Below are 7,323 nucleotides of genomic sequence, written 5' to 3' on the forward strand. Positions count from 1 at the left end.
ATTCACCTGACTTTCCCCTGGAAACCGCAAGAACCCCCAGAGCTTCCAAAAGCCGCAAGCAAAGGCTCCTCGGGGACCATCTTCCCAGCGCCCCTGGGGTTTGTAAAGCTGAGCCGGCTTTTCCCGGAGGACAAAGGCCCCTGGGAGCCAGGACGGCAGCAGAGACGGGAATGCAGCCCCAAGCCCTGGCTTACTTCGGGAAGTGGCTTTGGGGCTGCTGGGGCAGCGCGGGGAGCACGTGCCTTGCCAGGGGCCGGTACCATCCACCCCCGTGCCAGGCACCCAGCCATGCTGCAGACCAAATGATGGGATGGGTAAAGGATGGCAGATACCAGCAGAGCCCATTTTCCCCCTGGCAACCCAGGCAGCACTTGCACGTGGCTCCAACAGACATGGGGGACAAGAGACCTGCCCCAATGGCTGCTGCTTCTTCCCGGGACCCCGTTCCGCGGTTATTGTGCCAGCCGAGGACAGATGCAATAACTGGAAAGCTGCCTCCCAGCCCCACCAGACCACTGGGCACAGAGACCTGCTAACTCATCACATCAGTTCTGGCAGCCTACGAGCATGCTGCCTTCTCCAACGAGCCCCTCCAAATACCGCGCACTTACTCCTGGGCTCAAGAACAGCCTGCTCCGCTCTTCCGATGTGCGAGGAAGGGGTGCAGGGGGACACAAGCCCCCACCAGCATTAGAGGAGCATCAAAGATACATTTTGGCCAAGTGGGAAGAGCTAGGGTTTGCATGCGCCAGATTCATGCAGCCTTGCCCAGCCCGTCAGGACATGAGGAAGGCTGGATTTTAATGATCGGGGACACCAATGTAAAGACCCCTCCACGCATTGCCCTGTGCACGGGACAGAAGAATGATCCTGCCTGAGATGAGCCAAGGTACCTCCTGGTACCGCGGGTCCCTGCCCTCCTCTCCCAGCCGGCGGGCGTCCCACCCTGCCAGCGACCCAGACCCACCGCAGGGCTGCTTCTTATCAAGTTTCAGCTCCCTCCCCTCGGCAGATAAGCTCCAGCCTGGACCTGACGTCGCCTCTCCGCAAGGAAGCCTGCGCGTAGCTGCTCAGGAATGCCCAAGCCGTTGAGGTCCTAGCAGTCCAAGCCTAAATGGCCTGGGAGCATCCAAGTATTCGCCCCAGCTTCACACCCGAGATGAGTTTCTAGCTGTCCAGTACCAAATCCCATTCCTCCCTGCTCCCAGCAGCCAGGCGCAGCTCTGTCATCTCCCCAGGGGAGGCCAGGCACCAGGAGGAAGATCTGTGGGAGATCTCCGGGCTGGCGGGGAGACGTGCCCTGCGGCCGAGGACAAAGATGAACCAGCTTCGGCGCAAAGGCTGGCCTCACAAACCCCCCTTGGGCCCTTCCCGGCAGCGCTGGGAAGGCAATGTGCAGCTCCCAAGAATCCCTTTGAAGATGCAGAAGTGCGATTAGCTCCTGTCCCACTCCGAGCCGCACCGGACAGTTGCAAGGGCGGGAGAGGCAGGCAGGGAGCAGGCCAGCATCCCGTGGCCCCCTCTGAGCCCAGCAGCCCAGTCGCTGCCCACCTCCCGTGCCCCGCAAGACGGGAGCCGAGGGCCATGTGCTGGGTACCGACTGGCACAGCATCCTTCACCCTCAGGACCCGCCAGATCAGCATCCCTCCTGATGCCCCGCGCAACCCAAAGCTCTTTTGTCCCATTTCAGTCCTTTGCAACAATCGCTACAACGGCGGCTGCAAAATTAGACAGAGACAGGCTGTACTTCCACCCCCTCTGCCCGCTAATTATTAAGCTGTGACAGTCACTTGGGCTGTGACAATCACTCCCCATTTTCTTGCAGCTTCTAAGCAATTTTCCTGAGGTCTCCCCCAGGGCTGGCAGCTCCCTGCTGCGGTCTGCACTGCTGTGTCCCGGCTCTCGAGCCAGCGGCCAGGCAAAGGGCAGCGGGCGCGGGAGCAGAGCCCGGCATGCTGCGCTCCGGGGCACATGGGGAAAACAGACCTCAGACGGGCCTCTGAGCCAGGAGCCGTGGCAGACCCCAGCATCCCGGGTCTTCTGGCATTTCCAGGAGCTGGGCTGGGTCAGGGAGGGGAGCCGGAGTCCCGGGTGTCTGGAGAGGGTTGCTGAACTGCCTGGGCCAGCCAGGTGGGGACAGTGGAGTGACCGGACAGGTCCTGCCTGCTTGTTCGACCCAGCTTTTTCAGAGGGCACATGCGCTAAGCTGCCCGCTCCTGGCTCAGAGCGAGCCCTCCGCGAGCCCTGCTCCCCCCGAATGCCCTCTGCAGATTTGCAGGGCTTTCTGCCTGCCTTAGAGAATTTGTGGTATGAGGTTCCTCAGAGACACCCACTACCTTCGCGATCGGTGAGAGCAGGGGGCTGGGGGTGCGGGGGGCTATGCAGGCACGGGTTCCCTGCCTGGGCAGGACCAGCTCTAGGGCCAGCAAGTGCAAGGCCTCCCCACTGCCTGGGCTGGCTCGGGGCCTGGGGATGGCCCCCCATGGTTGCAGCTGGCTCCCTGCAGCTCAAGGCTGGCTCCCCACTGCCTAGGGCTGGCTCCCCATGACTGGAGCTGGCTCCCCGCTGTCCAGGGCTGGCTCCCCACTGCCTGGGGCTGGCCCCCCATGGTTGCAGCTGGCTCCCCGCAGCTCAGGGCTGGCTCCCCACTGCCTAGGGCTGGCTCCCCGTGGTTGGAGCTGGCTCCCCACTGCCCAGGGCTGGCTCCCCGTGGTTGGAGCTGGCTCCCCGCTGCCCGGGGCTGGCTCCCCGTGGCTGGAGCTGGCTCCCCGCTGCCCGGGGCTGGCTCCCTGCAGCTTGGGGTGTGGGTCAGCACCTGTTCCTCACGCCCGAGGACCGTGGTGGGCCCCACCGCGAGCCCCATCCCTCGCTGTCCCCGCCAGCGAGGCCAAGCCTCAGCTGGAGGTGACCTCTCCCCGTGTCCTCCAAGCGACCCAAAGGGGCCGGGGGGGGCCGCGGCAGAGGCCGAGCCGCCCCTGCCCTGCTGCTGCAGCCGGCTCCATCCCAGCCCGCGGGGCCGGGGGGCGGCGGGGGCAGCGCGGGGCGCGGGTCCGCTCCCGCCCGTCCCGTCCCCCGGTACCTGTTGCTGAGCGCATCCTGCCCCGCCGCTGGCTGCGCGGCGCCTTCCGCTGCGCGTTGCCCATCCTCCGCCGCGGCCCGCCCGGCCCAGGTGGTCAGAGCGCCGCCGCCCCCGGGCCGCTCCCCGCCGGCTCCATGCCTCCCCCGCCGCCGGGCCCGCCGCGCCGCGCCGCCCCGCCGCGCCGAGCGGGGAGGAGCCGCCGGGCCGGGCCGGGCCGAGCCCAGCCGGGCCGCATCGCATCGCACCGCACCGGGCGCCCCCTCCTCTCCCTCCCCTCCCAGCCGCGCCGGCCGCCGGCCCGGCCGCCCCCTCGGAGCCCGCCCGCCGCGGCCGCCGAGCGGGCGCCCAATGGCGGCTGCTGCGGGGGCCGGGCGGGCGGGAGGCTGGGGGCGGCGGGGGGCGCGGGGCTGGGCGGCCCCCCGGGGTGATGGGAATGGGGGGGGGCACCAGGGCTGGGCGGCCCCCTGGGGTGATGGGGCTGGTGGAGGGGGGGGGTCCCGGGGCTGGGAGCCCCCGAGGGGTCTTGGGGCTGGGTGGGGGGTCCCGGGGCTGGGCAGCCCCCGGGGGGTCTTGGGGCTGGGTGGGGGGTCCCGGGGCGGGGCAGCCCCCGGGGGTGTTGGGGCTGGGGCTGGATGGGGGACCCAGGGCTGGCTGTGCAGGGTGGCTGGCTGTGCGGGGTGGCAGGCTGAGCAGGGGATGGATGGAGGAAAGAGGGCAGGGAGCATGGCAGCTCCCAGAGCAGCCTGAGCTGTGCACTGGTGCTGGGAGACAGGAGGGTGTGGGGTGAGCTCTTGGGGCCGGTGCCCCATGGGGAAAGCCTGTGTGAGAGCCATGGGATACTGCAAGAGCCAGGCTTGTGGGCGATGGGGTCTCTGGTAGGGGAAACAGAGGGGGATCTCTTGCTGGCAGCACCTCCAGCAGCCCCATCCCTGGCACTGAGCATCCCGGGCAGTGCCACATCTGCACAAGGCTGAGCTGCACTCGGGGACCCCCCACGAGAGGGCTGCGCGCCTGCATCAACTATTGCTCTTGGGCTCCTTCTTCCCCCAGCCCAAACCTCACCATATCCCTCTGATGGGGAAAAAAAACACTCCCAGGTCAGGGGAATCTTGCTCAACGTGCCCCGGCCTCCAGCAAGTGAATGGCCCTCTGCACCAGGACCTGGAGGTACTCGGTGACGGCTCAGCCCAGCTGCTCCGTCCGAGGCTGGAGCATCCCTTACACACCGAAGCTCGCATCCGCGTAGCGACAGAAAGGACCAGAAAGCGCTGGGAGGTTGTTATGGAAACAGCCACAAATTGGATCAGTACTTGGCGCAAGGAGCGGTTTGTGTGACTGATGTGGGAGCAGGTGGGTGTGACAGCCGCAGCGGTGCGGGGGCCCCGCGGTGGCACCCCCAGCTCCCGCGGCCCCGTGCCGTGCCCCCGTGCTGGGGCAGGGCTGCGGCAGCGCCTCGGCTTGCAGGGACAGCCTGTGATGGGGCCGCAGCAGAGCTGCAGGCAGCGCTGGCGTACTCCCAGCTCGCTGTGGCCTCCCCGTGCTCTCTGGGAAGATGAAGGACCGAGGTGAGCCTGGGGTGGTTTGTAGAAATGCCATCGAGAAAATCTTTTCTCCCATTCCCCCAAGCCCCCAGCCAAGCCAAGGGACGCAGTGTCGAGCCAGGCTCAGTGGCACCTCGGCAAACGGCCCCATTGTGGGGTCCACGATTCAACAGCACGGCCATGCTTCCGCACTCCGTCCCGGGGAGCCGAGCAAGCTACTCATCACAGCTAGCTACTCGTCATCTCTTGCGGTGAAGCCCTAAACCCCATGTCCTCCCCCGTGCCCTGTGGGCACATGCGGCTCGCCTCCGCTTTCCCAACTGCGCGCTTTTTGCAGCCCAAGCGAGCTCCCCGCGCACTGCAAAGAGGCTCCTAGACAGTCCTTCCCCCCGCCGCAGCACAGGCGTGCTCCGTGACAAGGCCCGTGAAGGCAGGAGGGCGCAAGCGGCCGAGTGCGCCCTGGCGTGCCCCAGCCACCCGCTGCGGGCATAGAGTGGGGGAAAGGCCCGTGGTGGTGGCTCCCACCAGCCCCAAGTGCGGGGAGCAGCTCAGCTCTCTGTTTCTAAAGTAGCTCCTCTCCTGGCAGAGAAAGCAGCTGCTTTGAAGAAGCCATAAACACTCGCTAAGTGGACGAGCTGATTATTTTCCGGCCAAGAGACCATGTTAAAAAATAATAACCAGCAAGGCAGATGAGCTCATTGGAGAACAACGGCTCGGGGCCGGGCCAAGGCTAGGGGAGCGGGACCAGGGCTGCGCAGCCCCGCACAGGCACTGCGGAGAGCGGGCAGCAGTGCGCGTCGCTCCCAGGGCTGCGTCGGACCCTGAGGGGGTCCCACGTCCCGTGGGTGCCGGATGGGGCACGGCCGCCGGCAGGGTCCCGGCCGAGCTGGAGGGCAGAGCCCAGGAGGCCGAGCCCCGCGCCTGGCAGCCCCTCCGCTCGCCCCGCTGAAGGTGACCTCCCGCCTTCCGCTCCGCCGGGCTGCCCCTGCGAGGCCTGCCTGGCCCTGGCAGGGAATCTGCCTGCAGCAACTGAAAAGCTGGGCTGAAACTGCCGTGCCACCTCGTGTCCCCTCCGGGTTCTGCATTCCTGGGATTCCTCCCGTGCAGCAACATACTTGCTTGCTCCGTGCCCGGGAGCTGCACCGGGGCACTAACCCGTCCTCCCTGCGACGGGGTATTGCCGGCGGTGCCCTCCGGACTCCCGGTTTGCCCACGGCTGGAGGAGCTGGCAGCCTGGTTCCCGCCGAGCAGCCGTGTCCCCGGCAGCTTGCTGGAGCCCATCACTAAGCCGTGGACGGGATGGGCACATGGGGGAGGCACGTCCTGCAAGCGCTGCAAGGGGCTGCACCAGCGTGCCAAGCCCGCGCGCCCGAGCCCCAGAGCTTGGCATCACGGTGCCCAGCTGGCTTATGGCCGTGGCACAGCCAGGCTCTTCTCCAGGCTCAGGACCACTGCTCTGGGCCCTCCCAGCTGCTCAGGGGAGGGAAAACACACGGTGGGCTCAGCACCAGGGTCCTCTGACAGCCACTGTGCCACCAGCACAGGACAAGCTGCAAGGTCTCTGCTGCCCACGCAGAGGTCAGGCCCAGGGGACACGGGGACCCTGGCTCTGATCACCCCAACAACCTGCATCCACACCCCCGGTCACCCAGAGCTTCCTCTGGCTCAGGAAAACTGAATGCACCCCAAAACCACTGCACGAGAGAAGCAGCACAGACCCGGACTGCCGCCACGTGCCGTGATGCCGTCACTAGTTTGTGTCATTTATGAGCCCATCACGGCAGACGTGGGGCGCAAGCCATGGCACTGGCATCTCCCCCTGCACGGCCGCCGGATCCCCCAACACCTCTGCCCGCAGCGGCAGGAGGTGGGCAGCAGCGCAGGGGCGCGCTGGGCACCTTCCTCCCAACGGGGTCCCTGGGAATGCTCCCTGCACCAGCCCGAGCCAGTGGGGAGGAAGACGAAGGACACATCCAGCCCTAGGGCTGGGCATGGGCGCTGCCCAGGGAGCAGAGGGCACTGCAGCCTGCCCACGAGGCTCTGCCCACTGGCACCATCCGTGTCTATAAGCACCGCGAGCCCTTGCGTGACACGCGTCGAGGTGCCCGGCCGGCCCCATCCCGCCAACCCCATCACTCAGCATGTGAGGGTAGGAGCCAGAAGGAGCCAAGCAGGCGGCTCTGCCAGCCCCAGCCATGTGGGCACGCCCTGGAGCTGCCCGCTGCTAGCACCCACCTTTGGAGACAGCCGCCTGTCCCGTGCTGCACACCCACCGTGCTCCCTGCCCTCGTCCTGCGGCGCTGCCAGCCCCCTCCCTGGAGCGGGGCATTGAGTCCAGCGGGCGGGGAGGAGGATAAAACTTCTACGTACCCAGCTATGCCTCCTCCTCTTCCTCTCCTTGCAGGGACCGTGGCCACGGGGGACAAAAGCTGCCCCGCGCCCCACTGGCTGCTCCGAACCCCCATGGCCGCTCACAGGGTGAGCTGGCAGCTACCCCGGCCGGGAGCAGGGGAACGGCCACGGCGCCAACTCCACCGCTCGCTTGCTCGCTAACGCTAACTCGATCCAGGTTTGCTGGGAGAAAGGCTGGATGGAAACGCTTCTCCCACCCCAGCCCAGGCCCTTCTTAAAGATATAGCTACACGTCCCCGCTGCGGATGCCGGAGCCATGGAGACGGAGCGGGGCTGGAGGGCAGGGCACGG

The sequence above is a fragment of the Calonectris borealis genome, chromosome 13 (genome assembly GCF_964195595.1).
Source record: "Calonectris borealis chromosome 13, bCalBor7.hap1.2, whole genome shotgun sequence".
NCBI classification, from domain to species: Eukaryota; Metazoa; Chordata; class Aves; order Procellariiformes; family Procellariidae; genus Calonectris; species Calonectris borealis.